This window comes from Doryrhamphus excisus, linkage group LG2 (genome assembly GCF_037039965.1).
Source record: "Doryrhamphus excisus strain RoL-2023G ecotype Guam linkage group LG2, RoL_Dexc_Guam_v1.1, whole genome shotgun sequence".
Lineage (NCBI taxonomy): Eukaryota > Metazoa > Chordata > Actinopteri > Syngnathiformes > Syngnathidae > Doryrhamphus > Doryrhamphus excisus.
In genome coordinates, this window is record NC_136358.1 from 3040085 (window position 1) to 3057602 (window position 17518).

At 39.9% G+C, this 17518-nt stretch overlaps 1 protein-coding gene across 41 annotated transcripts in view; it reads right to left on the reverse strand.

Annotated features, from left to right (window-relative positions):
* Positions 1–17518, reverse strand: part of LOC131124820 (receptor-type tyrosine-protein phosphatase delta-like) — a 259050-nt gene that overhangs the window by 154614 nt on the left and 86918 nt on the right. For all 41 annotated transcript variants that reach the window (XM_058065644.2, XM_078795428.1, XM_058065633.2 and 38 more), the window contains exons 5-7: positions 9669–9739; positions 7920–8003; positions 1255–1298 (exon numbers count right to left, since the gene is read on the reverse strand). The gene's annotated coding sequence lies outside the window, so the exon portion shown is untranslated. The remainder of the gene's footprint in view (positions 1–1254; positions 1299–7919; positions 8004–9668; positions 9740–17518) is intronic.

Sequence of the window (17518 nt, forward strand, 5' to 3'; positions counted from 1 at the left end):
ATATAAGCTACCCACCGCTCTCTTCTTCACCTTCTGTAAGTTGAGTTGTAGCCCAGACTTGATGTAATATGACATTTTCACTGTTTTTTTTTTTTTGTTTTTTTTATGGTGTATGATCAGCTCAAGCTTTAAAAAAAAACAGAGCTGAGTCAGAAGATAGTGTATTGCAGTGCTGTGTCATTTACTTTGCCATAAAAGAGGCACAAAATGCTACTGTATTTTAAGGACCCACCACAAAAGTGTCATAGAAAAAGATCCTCCATATAAAGGAGCAACAAGCTACTGTTTTCAAGGACCTGCTGCAGAAAAGCTCGTCTCTGATCTTTGACAGGAGTGTAAGATCCTCTGTATGACATAAGCAATCTGCTGTTTTTAAGGAACTACTGCAAAAACGCCAGTCAAAGATGTGTGACAAGTGTGGTCCACTCTTTTTAAGTCAATGTTTATGCAGTTTTTTGGACCTGTTCCCACAAACACTTTGCCACACGGTTTGACGTTTGCAGTTGTTTTTGAAAATGTATAGCTAAGAGGCATGTTGGCCACACAGTCAGGAGACCTGGGTTCGATTATCTGCTTGGGCATCTTTGTGTGGAGTTTGCATGTTCTCCTCGTGTATGCGTTTTTTCCGGGTACTCCGGTTTCCTCCCACATTCCAAAAACATGCTAGGTTAATTGTTGACTCCAAATTGTCCATAGGTATGAATGTGAGTGTGAATGGTTGTTTGTCTATATGTGCCCTGTGATTGGCTGGCGACCAGTCCAGGGTGTACCCCGCCTCTCGCCCGAAGACAGCTGGGATAGGCTCCAGCATACGCCCGCACCCTAGTGGGGATAAGCGGTATAGAAAATGGATGGATGGATAAGATGCCGATTCTGGGAACCAATCAATGAACACAACGTCAAGTCTTTGTAATTATCATATAAACTAGCATATAAACTAAACACAAAAGTTTTTTTCTTCATATTTTTCGCCTATCTTGCTGAATCTCATGTCCTGGTAGACATCAGGTGGTATGATTTGGATATCAAAGTTTGGGAGATGAAGCTACTAAATATTCTGACATTTACTTCAGAAACTTTGTCCTGACTGGTCGGAAGCTCCTCGACCATGAAAGAAATCTTAAAAAGCCGCACTGTTGGATGAAAATCTTGTAGGCGAGGTCTGCGGCAGCCACATTTCATGACATCGCTTTTAAAAAACAGAGCTGACACGTGGCGTGAAATTGAAAAAAAAAAAAAGAAGTGCAGTCTTACCTGCCGCGGGCCTCATGTTGTCAGGGACGTCTCAGGAAAGAGAACTGCATAAACAAGAGGAAGCGAGAGGAAAGCATGGAGATAAATAGCTTCATCAGCGTGTGTAGTTACCTGTGCAAAGTGGCCACTTTTACTGCATTCATCACTTTCACACACACACACGCAAAACAGGGATTTATTGCAAAGAATCAAAAGGAAAGAAAGACCTTTTGCAAACATATGGACATATTTTGCAGCTAGAAGAGTTAAAAAAAAAAATAGAAGCATTTTCCGGGGCTATTTTCTGATTTGCAACCAAGACTGACAAATAATAAATATGCTGCGGGTGCAAAAAGAAGGAACTGATTGAATTGAGCATAAACATGTTTGAGTGAGCTTTAATTTGGCTCTTCTATTGTTCCAAATGTTTTCATGGCCAAGTCAAATGAGATGATTAGGAAACGCTGTGATTTTAGTACCCCCCCTGCACACCCACATCCAAAAAAAAGCTAATTCCAAGTCAATTTTCTGTGTGAATGTCATCCCACTGATGGAAAAGTTTCTTTAAATAAGCTCTGCGCTGACCGCAGTGAATATTAAGTTGCTTATTAATAGTTTCGAAGAGGACAACAGAACATTCAGAATCCAGATTGGTTTTTGGTTTTGGAGCTTTTCGACAATTCTGCCTTCAGCTTTTAGGGACAGTTTTCTGAGGAACAGTGCATTATCATGTAGATGAAAGGAAAAATGTCCTGGTAATACTCAAATGATGTTCCCGATAACTGTTCCCACACACTAGCATAATAAAAACCAGCTTAGAAACAAGAAATGTCCAAAACGTCAATAGCTGGCAATTTTCCTGGGAACGTTCAATTTGAAAAACTATGCAGATTCACCAAACAGCATGCCATGTCCTGGTAATGATCAAATGTTGTTCCCCCAAATTGTCCCCATAAACTAGCAGAGATGTGTCCAAAACACTGACACTTTTTTTGGTGGCAATTTCTGACTTGGTGAAATCATGGCGATTCTCTCTGTACGACAGCATGTCCTGGTAATGCTCAAATTGTGTTCTATCGGCTGTTCCTGCAAACTAGCATACATGTGAAACATGTGTGACAGCTGGTGTTTTTCTTTGGCTTGGAAAACACTGCCGATTCTCTGTGGCTAAGTCAACGGACATCATGTCAGAAGTGTCCAAAGTGTCCAAAAATGTCTTGGTCTCCAATTTTGCACCATTCCATCTGACTGTTGGCGTCATACATTGGAATTATAGGCTTGGGATACCATGACAATTCTTTGTGGACCAATTAACACGACAGCACGTCATGTCCTGGTAATGATCAAATGCTGTTCCCTTCACTGTTCCCACAAATTAGCATTAAAACCAGCACTGGAACTCACGGAAAAGTGCCCAATATGCCTTACTAGCCAGTTTTATACGATTCAAGGAATGGTATTGACTGATATGCACTCCGGCTTCACTGTTGGCTTTCTCCGGCCCCCCTTTTGTGCATTTGCGATCATTCACCAGCATTGATTGTCAGCCATGATAATATAATCAGGCGTAAAGCCCGACAAGGCTGGCTGGCCCGATAGATCAGAGCTTCTGACAGCGTGAGCTATACACAGGTCATAAACCCTCACCTTCCCTGTCTGACCTCCCCCTCGCATCAATTTGACTCTCCAATATGAATGCAAATAACCTTTTTTTTGGTGACATGTTTATGGTTATCTCTGTATCTCCCATCCGCTAACCCCTAAAAATGTGCTGATCGGGCTGACGACAGAAGCCCCTCACCGGCCGTGCCGAATCGCGTCCGCACGCGCCCTCCATCCCAGTCACTTGTGTATGCATTGAACTGATAAGTATGGGGCTTCATTTTCCCCATGGCGAGGCACAGTAAAAAACTCGGGAGTAATAATTGCTTTGCGAAGGGAGGGTGTGCATGTGTGAGAGTGTGAGAGGCAAAGATGGCTAAATATGCTTGATTGCCTCCTAAGCTTCTGTGCTATGTCATGAAATATGGGTGCCGCAGACTTGAATCCAGATCGTTCTTCTTTGGGTCTTTGGCGAGCAAGATTTTTATCCAACTGCAAATTTTTTTTTTTTACAATTTTGGAGTCAGGATTGATGGCACACGAGCAACAAATAAAATGGTAGAAATTGTGCAAATTTCAGAAGCAGTTGTGCTGATTAATTGTGCTGATCACACTAGATCACTGCTATGTTGTATTACCAATAGAAACAAACACCTAACCATGCATTTAGCCATTATTTTAGTGTTTTGAGTTATTTCAACTTTTGCAGGAATGCGACCATAGTTCAGCCCTTTTGGCTACAGTAACTGATAATGAGAAGGCTATTTTTGCTATTTTTTGTAAATTTAGCTGTTTACATAGACACTTTCTATTTCGGTTCTTCCCATTCAATTTTTCATTGACAATTTTCAGCCCACAAATCAGCATAATGGCCTCTTACTCCAGCCACCCTTTTGGTACAACTACAGCTGACACGCCACCCAAAGGTTACCAGAATGGAATGGTACTAATATTTTGCGTGCTCACTGCATTGACAATGACAAGAGAATTTTTTTTTTTTTACAAATACAACACCATGAACTATTAAAATTTTCACATTTGCAACTAAACTGTGTGTGTGTGCATGCACACATGTACAACCACATCCTGGTTGCTGCAGAAATTGCTGCTACATGAGAGTTGGGCAAAATGTCAGGCCCCCCAAGCTTTTTAATCCGGCCCCACCATTTCCAAATTCCTTTATTTAAACATTTGAAATTAAAACAGTAGCTAGCAACATGACTCGCAGTGGCAGAATTGAGTCGCCATAATCATCAGATACGATCGGAGGCGGGGGAGATGATGTAATCCTAACAAGATGACATGTCAATACAACATGATGCACTCAGATTCGTCAAAGATGTAAACAAAGATGGGTTAACTTAATCTCGCTAGCCAATGATTTTGTTCATAGTTCATATTGTTGCAGCTGAACTCCCCTGCATGCTTTGCGGGCATTTATAGTTTTATGTTTTGTGTTGTTTCGTGCTCATTTGTTGTGTTTTTCATTTTGTTGCACCGTGAGCAAGTATGTTGTCCTGCTCGATGCCACCCATTTGTAGTTTTAAGGTTTGTGTTATGTTTAGCACTTAGTTGGTGATTTATGTGATGCATTAACTTGCTGTGTTTTCGTTCTGTTGGACCGTGAGAAAGTATGTCAAGTTTTGTACATAATTTTGTACATATTGCTACCAACAACCAAAAGTAACATATTTCTATATTACTACCATTTCCGATACATCTCGTAGCCGGACAATGACGACATAAAAAAACACACTTAGCTACTTAGCTACAGTGCTATTCTAGCAGCCAATGTAGCACAGAGGTGGGCAAACATTTTGACTCGGAAAAAAAAACATTTACATACATATTGTTTACATATTGGACATTATGTGACTGAATTTTTGGTCCAACCTGTAGTGATGAATTTCTTAACCCACATCTGTGCTACGTTGCTGGCTAGAATAGCACTGTAGCTAAGTAGCTAATGTGTTTTTTTATGTCGTCATTGTCCGGCTACGAGATGTATCGGAAATGGTAGTAATACAGAAATATGTTACTTTTGGTTGTTGGTTTGCCATGATAAAGAGTTTGACGATATCGGTGTTCAAAGTGTGGCACAAAATGAAACTTCCACTACTGCGCTGATAATTCTACTGCTAGCAAAAGATGCTACTCTGTCTTAAGGAAAGCTGTTTTTTCCCCCCTCACTAATTATCTCAAATGCACTTTTGTCACCTTGAGATGGCACCTGGCCCTTGGAAGTGATGGGGAAGTCAAACATCTTTTTATATATACACGCACATTAACGGTTTCCACGGACCTCCTGCTGCTGAGCGCTGCTATTTCTTATCGCTTCGCCAGTTAAAGAAGCCACTTTTGCCTGCTGTCTAAATGGGGAAAAAGCCATTTATGTTCAAATTGCCTAAGCTGCCCATGAAAGAAAGGTCCTTCAAAAGATATGTATAAAAATCTGAATTACATTTTCCCCACACGAAATGCTACATTTGCACACTTATTTACGATTAATTTGAAGTACTATTTCAGCAAAAGTGAGGTGTAAGAGCGAAGGGATGACTGGGATAAAGCACAGCAGGAGCGCTCATGGAAAGGGGAAGGGAAGAAGAGCCATGAGACACTTTCTCTTCCACTCGCTTGCCTCCCCAACTGTTCCCAGTGTAGCAGACCACAGCACACACAGATGGCAAAGAGGTGTGTACGTGTGCATCACAACACAACCCCCTCTGCAAAGTCTGAGAAATGTGGGGGGAAAAGAGCGGGAAAAAAATCAGGAAATGAGGCAAGGGAAAAAAAACTGCAGTTAGGATGTCGTCGTGGCACATCTAAATGGATCATGCACTTCATTCCAGTAGGCAATACAAAAATTAAGAAAAGTTCCTTTGTGCCGCGTTGCAGTCATCTGTCATTCATCCATACTGATACACTGCCATCTAGTGGACACGTCTGGAACTTCAGTCCTCAATTTGAATCTAATATGATGCTTACTGTTACCACGATGTACCCAATGAAGAAGCCGATAAGCATGCAGGTATCTCCACAATAATAACAAAAGTAATGCTACATAAAGGGACGATAGTTTCATCTCCAAAAGTGGGGCGCGGTAAAAAAAAATAATTTAATTGGACTTTTGGAAAATGAAAATAAATAAAGCACAATAAATAAATATGGCAAAAAATATAATCATATATTAAATTTGATGTATTTTTTCAATGTTCGTCATCAAACAATTTAAATTGTATTTTATAATGTGGTGGTTGTGTTAAATGGAGGCTGCTCTGAAAAATGGCACCACTGTATAAAGAAAGGGCTCCCTCTGGTGGTTCTCCTTATTAATGGCATCCTTTACATTTGATTAGTATGATTGTTTAGAATCTTTAGAAACACACAACTGGATAAAATGCATCATCAATACTTTAGAGGACGTCAACTGCCCCTCATAATTATTTGTATTTCTGAATTATGTCATTTAAACACGTTTCAAAAGAATAATCACAGCAATCTTTTTAGTATTTTTTTCTTTCTTCACTAAACTGCCTGCATTTGTGAAGTATTTTATGCCAGATTTTGGGGGTTTTTACTCATTTATAGGCTCTATTTTTGTGATCCTCCTTTGTAAACGCCATTTTATACGGGAAGAATCACAGCATTAACTTTATGCTCGGCTGAGTTACATGATTATCTTATGCAAATGAGAGTGACTGAGCGGAGAGAGCACTCTGAGGCCACACAATTAGGTACAGCCAATATCCTGAAGATATGTAGGAGGCAAAATATTGCATATGAGAGGTGCTGCATAAATATTGTCATGTTTTTTTTTATATATACTGCATTTTGTTGCAGAGTAGGCTACCAATATTGAATGTGTTTATTTGGGTCAGATTACACCAACATAGTACAGCACATAAGTTTTGGCTATTTTTGCATCCATATGCTGTGCGTGCAAGTGCTTTCCCTAACATTACATTGCTACCGCTGTTGTTGTTGTTGTTATTGTGCAGGCTCGACAGCATGTGGGATGAGCGTGATATTCCTTGGGATCGCTGCTATGTTATTTGCGGTACGCCTACAAAACCAAACCGCAATTCCCCAGCCACGGTTTATTGCAGGGTGAAGCCGAGCGGGATATACTTCCCAGGCAGGTTGGCATGAAGCCACTGGACTTTGTAATAATTTATCATCCAAAAAGCCCTCCATGTACTCAGCGTGCAATATTTATACACCTACTGGCTGCATTCGGCCTCCTCCTACACAAGCTAACCACAGGAATTTTTTTCTTGCTATTTCAATTGTAGCAGTTTCTTTTAGTTATTATTAGTATTTAGTTTTATAAAAGAAATATACATCCATTTTTTTTGCTTATCTGGGTTCAGTCTAGACTTCTCCGTCTCCAGCCACCTCCTCCAGTTCCACTCGGGGGACATAAGACATAATCCCTTCGCCATGTCCAAGGTCTGCCCCGGGCTGCCTCCCAAAACACCTCACCAGGTAGGCATCGTGGCGGCATCCGGACTCGATGCTCAACCCACTCAACTGTGCCACCAATCCCGTACTCCCAGAGTCCCCCGAAACAGGACACCGCAAGGGACACAGTCGAATGCCTTTTCCAAGTCCACAAAGCACATGTGGACCGGTTGGGTTCCCATATGCACCCTCAAGGGTGCAGAGGGGTCTATTGTTCCACAACCAGGACAAAAACCACATCACACCCCCCATAGTTGAGGCTAATAATGAACTTATAACCTCCCTCCAGCACCTTGCAATAGACTATCTGTAGTTGGAACACTTCCTTCGATCACCTTTCTAGAAAAGGGCGGACACCACCCCGGTCCACCAATCCTCTCTAAGACATCAAAAGGTTTGCTAGAACTTCTTTGAGGCTAACCAAAACAAAACTTATATCCCCCACACGACAGACATGTTTGTTCTGCATTCAGCATTTTAAAGCAAGTATTTTATTTTTACCCTTTTTACCTTCATCGGCCAATACCCATCGGTGGCCGATCAATCGGAGCATTCCAATTTTAAGTGTCTTTTTTTTTCTGTCCAGTTACAGGGAATGAGTGTCATAACTAAAGCCATCTTACCAGAAAACGAGGCTGCTCTTGCGGGGTCATGCACGTGCCGCCTTCATGCCCGGTGCTGCAGGTGTACCTCGCCGACACACCAGTCTAAATGAGAGGGAAGACCATTCTAAAAAATTCACGGTTTGGTTCATTTCGATACGTTTGTGTTAAGGTTCCATACTTTTCAATACAAAAAAAATGAATTTGCCAACATTTTCCTCACCATAAAAGCTAGAAGATAAAACCTGCACAGATTTAGCACCATATAAGACAAAAAAGCACCATGTACTGTAATAATAATAAATAAAGTGGGCCTCCTGTGCAAACATTTTCGACTAACAATATTAATTTTAATATTTTTACTGCATTTTGCACACCAGCAATCACCATTAAAACATAAGAGACCAAATATACTGCAATTAGAAGAATTTATCAAAATTATAATACACATTGAATGAAATGTAGAAATGTTGAGGATAGTTTGGGTCACTACGGCATTAAAGGAATGGCTCACTCCCGTTTCATGAAAGATTCCATTATTATCCCCAAGTGCAAACCTTTCCTTTAATGCCATTCATTACTTCATATGTATTGTTCCTCCTTACTTTCATATTCAGACCTTCACCAACATTTAATGGCTCCTTCTTTGTTCCATTTGCCCCACTGATATATAATATAAATGTAAAAATTACATTAAGTTAAACTGAATTAAATTTATCAATCAATATGTTTCGGAGCTTTCTAGAGGATTATTTATTGAATATGAATGAAAATGCACTGTGTATTAGCTGTTTTGGCATCCCACCAACACACACATATCACCATCAAGGCTAAAATGTGACCTCATGAAGTGCCTTCCAGCGCTATCATAAATCACAGAAGGCACGGCTGGCCCACTGCCACAGTCCTCTTCCTTCCCCAGCCTGCATTATTATTGCCCGCAATATAACACAGCATGTCATGTTTTAAAAAATGGAGACACGGCCGCCATATGGATGAGACCCTGACCCTTTTACAGCTTGGAAGTAGCAAGAGTGGAGTTCACATGTTGTTGTGTTAGAGGTTCCCAAAGCAAAAACAAGAGGAGCTGGAGCATCCTTAATATTATAAAATATTAATATATTGTTTTGTTCCAGAAAGCCGTTTTTGTTTATTCATGAAAAAGAACACAAGAAGCAAATATTGGAAGATACAAGAAAATCTAATTAACTAAAATTCCACAGTAGTAGTCACTAAGGTACACCAGAGGGAGATATTGCAAGTTATACACGTCTTACTTGTTTAGTTTCAGAGAGCATTTTTTTATTAAATCACTACATCAATTCATTAATTACTTGTGTATTCTACTTAAATTAAATTAAATAACTACAGGAGGCTCTAATTTAAACAAAAGGAACCATAGCCATTTGTTGCTGCTTGTGTTTACTTCCACTGAACTATTTTTGTAAAACTAAAAGAATATATACATAGTGTACATAAATTAATACATCAAATAAATTATACATTTAAATATTAAAATATTTTTAACAGTAAGTGCTAATGCAAGAGGCAGCCATGGCATTCTTGAAATGGACAAATACAATTTTGAAAAAATGTTAATCGATAAAAATACAACAATAAATCGAGCAACCAGGAAAATAAAAAAAGGAAATAATGTGCAGTGACCACTCATGTACACCAGAGAGCGCCATAGCACCTTATACGTAATTTGTGCTTGCTTCTTGAAAACCACTTTACTGTGAAATTGAGTAAACATATACAAATTCTTACCTATTTGGACAAAGAGTTGCTATTTCCGACTCAGGCAGGAAAGAAAAAGAAGACAACTCCTCTGAATTTCCCTGTAGAAACACAAAGACAACATTTCAATGTGTAGCTGTGCTAGTTATTTGCTTCTTTTGGCCACTAGAGGGCATAATTTCATGTTAAAGTTGTAATGCAAGCGATGAAGAAGCAGGTCACAAAGCCACAGTCCAAAAAAAAAAAAAACATTTAACAGATTAGGCAACTCGCCCATCAACTCGCCCCACTGCGGATGCTTCCTGCAGGTGTGGCGCTCATTCGTTTGTGTGGAAACTTCACAGACAGCCCTTGTTTTGGAGTTTGACACCATTGTGTCGAAAAAGTCTGCGCTCAGCTCGTCAAAGCTCAAAGAAGGCTGCTAAAAATGAACACACAGCGGGGTGAGGCAGCGCTGCTATCCCCCCCCACCCCCCACCCACCACCGCTTTCCTCTGTTCCCACAGGCTGGCGTCACTGGAATATTCATTACAGACGATATTAATTTGTCCAAAATGGCATTCTTGCAAAAAGAAAAAGTGCACAAAAAGCAGGGTGGTTATTTTAGGCAGTCGTTGACAATTGGCAGTATTGCGACACATTTCTAGGCACAACAATGGCAAGGTGTCGCAATATTTTAGTGTGGAGAACATGGAAGGAATGACACTTTTTACAGCTATTTGAGCTTCTAGAAGTCACTGTTGTTGCATGACATTTATCTGTTCTTGTGTCTATCCCAACAAACGTATCTGACTGCGCTTTTTCTGCAAAAGCAACACAATTGTCCAAAAAGCGCAAACTCAAGCAAAATAAAATAAAATGCAAAAAGGCAAGGTTGTTGTTTTAGGCACTTCCTGACAAGTGGCAATTAGAATAAAAGTATTGGAACAAGTGCCTATGCATGATGATGATGATGATGATGATGATGAGGCGATACACTACAGGTAGTAAACATGGAACCAGCTACAATTCTTAGTTGTGTCAGCTTCCAGAGGTCAAAGTTGAATAAAATCACCTCAGAGGGCTCTATGTAACACATTCTTCCATGCCATACTTATCCTTCTCTGCATTTATACTACATTGGAAACTATACCTGCATAAGCACAAATAGTGTGTCTCAAACAGAACTGTGATAGAAAATTGCATGATTTAAGATTTGCACCCCAATATGCTTATCTATTTGGGCAAAGTGTTGTGGAAAAAGCAATAAAATCACTCCTCTCCTATACCAGCATCTGATCTGCATGCATAACTCACTTGACAACGCAACAGGATAAGCACGTCGGAACTAGGAGGCAGCAGAGACTAAGAGGGTAAATGGGCTGAGTGAGGCTGATGATGATGATGAAGATGATGAAACAGGAGGATGTGAAGGGAGGAAAGGGGAAAACACATTAAGGTTCCATTTGCCACTTTCAAGAAACTCTATATGCTCCCTTTCTTTTTTAACCCCGAGCACCGGAAAATATGATAGTGTTGGTCATCGTCTTAAATATACAACCTCAACAGCCACCATTTCAATATGACAACTTGAGAGGCCTTAAAAGGTTTTATTGTATTGATTTTCAGGCTATTTGCAGATGAGATGAGACTGTAAGGACTGCATCAGTCTGATATATTCCACAAAACTCAAAAAGGTTGATTTTATTTTCCTATTCTTTATTTTAATGTGTCATTTATTTTTCATTGTTATATTTTTAAAATAATATAGAAGGTTAAAAATGGTAATTTTCAATAATTTTGGAACATCCATCTATCGGTCTTCTATGCAGCTTATCCTCACTAGAGTTGCAGGTATGCTGGAGCCTATCCCACCTGACCTTGGGTGGGAGGTGGGGTACACCCTGGACTGGTCGCCAGCCAATCACAGGGCACATATAGACAAACAACCATTCACACTCACATTCATACTTATGGACAATTTGGAGTCGCCAATTAACCTAGCATGTTTTTGGAATGTGGGAGGAAACCGGAGTACCCGGAGAAAACCCACGCATGCACGGGGAGAACATGCAAACTCCACACAGAGATGGCCGAGTGTGGAATTGAACTCAGGTCTTCTAGCAGTGAGGCCTGCGTGCTAACCACTCGACTACCATGCAGCCCCGGAGTACCCAGAACACACAGAGATGCTAAGCGGAGAATCAAACCCAGGTCTTCTCAATCTCCTGACTGTGTGGCCTACGTGCCAACCACTCACACCGTGCGTCCACTGTGCAGAAGAATATTTAGCTAAATATGGTGCTGCAATTCCCTGCTTATGACACTAGTCTGCACTGTTGCTTCAGTAAAAAAACAACAACCCTACATTCCCTCAGCTTGCCTTGACCCATTTTTCCATCTCACCTTTGCTGCTTTATCCCAATCTCTCCTCCTATTGCAATGTTAATTAAAAAATGAGCAGGAGACACCATTGAGGATTGAAAAGTTGAATACAGCATAGACCAATTACGCCATTGGTCATTATTACTATTCTCATTTAGAAAGAAGGAGAAGGCAGGAAGTGTGTTACCGAATGGGATTAAAACGGAGAACAACGGGGGTGGGTGAGGTGAGGTGTCAAGGAGTCTGGCTGAATCACACTTTCCACAAGCATCCTTCCATCTATCTTCCAGTTTCATTTCCACGCTGGAGTATCTCGGAGGAGTGGAGTTAATAATGTGAGACAGAGTGGATTTAATTAAAGAATGGGGGAGAAAATGTAATCACTATTGTAATACCTGCTGAGATGATGTTGGGGGGATTGTTGGAGCAAAGGATACATTGATAAATGCATATTCAAGGCACAATGTGTAATAATTGCACCTTACGATAACAGCTTCATCATCATCTATTCTCTATTATTTTAGAGGACTCGTGTTGTGTTTTGGAATGACATGCATGTTCTCACGTGCTTTGGCTCTATTTTACGGTCTGAAATATGATTGGACCTGACTGCTGTGTTTCCAAATAAGAGGCGTAGTTTAACCCTGATTACGCACGCTTATGCTGTATTTTATTTTACTGCGTTGTTACTTTGTAAAACTACCACCAGGACTAAACAATAACACACGCAGACTATTTGTCCCACTTTTTCTTTGTCCCAAACGTCTCCCAGCAAGGCCAAGTGAATGTCCTTGTTGCTTCGTATCGCTGCTCGGTTACACGCCGGAGCTGTCAACAGCCAAATATGAACAAATATCCTGCTATCACACACTCCAGCTGAGAGGTGGAACAACATGATACATCTCTACGAGGGGCGGGATCAAACTGCCCCTAATCTGTATTAAATATGAAACCTAGGAGAAGTGTATGTCGTGCCAAACAACAAGTTTTCAAGTTCTCATGCAATTCAGAGAAAAGGTGTCTTTTAACTTGGCACTGTATATTGGAAGTAAATGAATAATAATTATTATTTTAAATAACATGTAAGGTGCAAAGGTGGAGAAAAGAAAATTGTCAGGCAAAAGTAAGGTATACAAAACTGTGGCGAGACCAGCCATGTTGTTTGGCCTGGAGACAGTGCCAATGAGGAAAAGACAGGAAACAGACCTGGAGGTAGCAGAGATGAAGATGCTGAGGTTCCCATTGGGAGTGACCAGGATGGATAGGATCAGGAACGAGTACATCAGAGGGACATTACATGTTAGAGGCCTTGGAGATAAAGTCAGAGAGGCCAGACTGAGATGGTTGGGACATGTCCGAGGAGAGATAGTGAATATATTGGTAGAAGGATGCTGCCAGGTAGGAGGCGTAGAGGAAGACCAAAGAGGAGGTTTATGGATGTAGTAAAGGAGGACATGAGGGGAGTTGGTGTGAGAGAGACATATGCAGAAGACAGGGTTGTACGGCATAAAAGTGAGTATCTGCTCTGTATTAACTTTAAAAACAGTAAGTAGGGAAAATATGATACAAGTCAAAAGTTTGGAGCTGACACACAAAAAAACATGTTTGCATCAGTGTGAGGTCTCACTCACTCACATTTTTCATTTGCTGAAAGTTTAAGAGCTAATTTGCTAAATAATACAGAAAAATAGTAATACAAAAATATGCTTGACGACTATTTTAAATAACGACCCATAGTTCTGAAATTGATGTGCTTTTACATAAAATTTGATGTAATTATCGTTATAGTTGCACATTGAATTGTTTACCGCAAAGATTTCCCCCACTTATTATCAATAAAAACATATTTCTCTCTGCGATTACATGTGATTAATTGTGAGTTAACTATGGACAAAATCCGATTAATAATGATTTAATATTTTAATCGATTGCCAGCCCAAATATATATATATATATATACAGTAAAGTCTCGTTATATCGATATTCTCGGGAGTCGGAAAAAATACCGATATAACCGGACTATCCATATATCCGATCCTGCGCCGAACTGCATTAAAAGTGGGCGGATCTTTGATATGGCATGTAATTTTCTCCTTGAGTTCATGGATTGCGTATCTAGCATGCTTTTGTACTACAATACATTTTGTACTACAGTAAATAAAAATAAACTTACGCTGTAGTGATTACCGGTTACCGGGACATAATTCACCCCGGAACTATCGATAGGGAAGGTGTTGCCACCCGGAGGGGTAGGCGCGAGGGACGGGTGTTTTCCGCTGTGTGTGCTGCACTCTGGTGGTGGAAGTGTGAAAAATAAAGTTGACTGGAAGCAGCCGTTCGCCGTGTTCTTTTTTGGTATTGAAATCCTTAAGCAAAGATTGATTTAAGCTGCTTTTGTATCGATATAAGCAGACCAAATTGGCTGGCGGGAGATGAAAAGGGCATCCTAGTAACCGGATTATCATAATAACCGGGTATCGTACTAACGGAGCTAATTATATCATAAAAGACTAGAAATTTGCCGGGAAATGAAAATAGTATCGTAATAAGTAGTAATTCGTTTTAACCGATATCGATATAACGAGACTTTATTGTATATATATATATATATATAACAAGGATAGAAATTACAGTATGACTCAAAGGTTTGGAGACATTTACTCATACTATTGAATAGGAAAGTGTCTCCAAAATTGACTGTTCCTAATTTATTACAAAAAAAATAACTGCATTGGATCCATTCATTTAAATGTATTTGATTTATAATGATATATTTGTGTATAAGGTCTGAAGGTAGCTCTCCAGGCAAGGACGGTGTGCTAAAGCAAGATAGGTTGTCCACTGGGTACGCTAGTCTGAGCACTAAAAGACAGCCGAGATGCCAGAAAAGGTGACTGGAGAGCGAGTATGACAAATGTGGAGTGAAACAACAAAGGCCAAGATAAAATTAGAAGCAAACTTCAGTTCTTTTTTTTTTTTTTTTATCTCGAGTGCACACTGTTTTATCAGAACCGGTTGGCAAAAAAAAAAAAAAAAGTAAAAACCCAGCTGAATCATCAAGAAATGGGATCTGGCACAGGTAAACACAAGCTGGTGCTGATGGACGAGGAGGGCCAGCATCATATTATCTGCATGCAGTAATTAACGCAAATGTAAACACACACAATTAAGTATTTCCCAGCACATGCTGGGAAAGACAACTACTTTTCCGTGCCCTGAGTCTTTTTGCCAAAACTCTAGTCAAAGATTCTCTATATGGCAGAGGCACTATGGTTTCTGAAGAACCTCTGCAAGCATTGCTTTTCAAATAAGAAATAAAAAATTGCACCACTTTTGCCCTATTTTTTTAATGACTTGTGCTCTCATCCTTCCATGCAGGATGATTAAAAACATGTTTTTCAAGGCCGCATTTTGCTGAAGTGGTGCAGTGACTTGTTATTTAGCACGTTTGTACCACATTTTCTTAACTATATACTGTATCTTCCAATGACATCTTCCTTTACTTTTGTCCAGGAAGTGCTGGCTAAAGAAGCCTTTTTTTTAATAGCCCCCCAGGAGAATACATTCCATTTACACTCCATGCAATGTGTTACACAGGCACATATAGACAGGGACGCTTACTATACTGTACACGCATCAGGGGACACAAGGTGTTTGCGATGCGACAATGCTAACATGACATGACTTGCCTTCCGCTTGAATTTGTTACCAAATAGTCAACATATGAATTATTGACAAAAGATGACACAGACATGGAATCAAAGATTTCAATCAAGAGTCTTCTCTTCCGGCTTTTCACTTCAGAGGTCGCCACAGCAAATCAATCTCCTCCATCCAACCCTGTCTCTCTCACACCAACTCCCCTCATGTCCTCCTTCACTACCTCCTCTTTGGTCTTCTTCTTCGATTCCTACCAGGCAGCTCTAAACGCAGCATCCTCAACGATAAATATATTCACTATCTCTCCTCTAAACATGTCCGAGCCATCACAGTCTGGCTTCGCTGACTTTATCTCCAAGGCCTCTAACATGTAATGTCCCTCTGATGTACTAGTTCCTGATCCTATCCATCCTGGTCACTCCCAGTGAGAACATCAGAAGTCTCATCTCTGCTACCTCCAGTTCTGTTTCCTTTTCCTGTCTCTAGACCAAACAACACCACAGTTTTGTATACCTTTCCTTTAATTTTAGCTGAAACACTTCTATCACACATCACCCCTGACTTTCTTCTCCACCCGTTCTAGATTTCAACCAAGAATAAAGTACTAAAGCCATATTATGAAACAGCTGGACCTTTTAATTAAATCTTTATCACACTGGTGGTTAATGTCTGCTATTTCTCATTTGTTGCAATGGCAACCGGGCAATGCCTGCATGGGATCACTTTTATACTTCTCGTGGAACAGCCAGGACACCTGCTGTTGACAAAACACTACAACAATATTGAATAGATTTTAGAAAATGTGAAACAATTAAAACTACAATATGTAATAGATTTACATGCAGGTATATTGATGGACCAGCCAGGACACATGATACTGATAAATAAAACAACAGTGAACCGATTATAGGACAGTTCAAGAAATTTCTGGCCTCTATAGTAAATATTTTAATAATAATATTAATAATTTGACACCTATAAATCCTCCACTTTGAGACATTTTAACATTTTAACAGTTTTTGGAAAAATCATGAAAAATATAATTTAAATGACATATTTACCACATAGCCTACAGATAATGGATGTACAGTCTTACCTATCTGTGTGAAATTAAGTTACTCCTGAAACAATTCAAATATTTATATTGAATTAAAATCAGTTTGACACAAAAAAAATTGCAAAAATAAACAATAAAATATGAATAGACTAAAATAAAAGAAATTAAATAGTGATTTGTCTGTGGTGGTAACCTCAGTGACATTCCGTGTCACGATGTTGTGATTGGAGTTAATGGCTTCTAGCTATAGCATGTCGTACCCGTGTTGCCTGACACGGACCCAGTTAGTGCAATCAAGTGTCAAGCCTCTCTCTAATTAAATATGCATTCACATCTTGCCTAAAGGAATATCATTTACAAGATTCTGCTTTACAGATGTCATTGTGGAGTTTAAGTAAGTAGCAAGACTGCACATCTCATGAAAAAAAAAAACATCTGAGAAATGGCGTACATGAAGAAAATGTGAAAGGAGACACATGGCGACTTGTCAGCTTGTCTTCTGTTCATCCTCCCATGCTGAGCGCTGCACACAATGCTGCCAATTAGTTAATGGGGAGACATTCTCTTCCAAAGTGAAGCTTCAAAGAAACACCACTTAACAAGACCAGCACTAACCGTACCAGCAGGGATGCTCAACTGGCGGCCTGTGGGACAAAATAAGGCCCATCACTCACTCCAGACTGGCCTGGATGTTCAGTTCAAAACTTGGGAGCGACTAATAATTTTGGAGCTTCTTACTTAAAAACAGCAGCAACGTTGATCTTTGCTAAGATGTACACTAGGATCTTAAAAAGAGTAG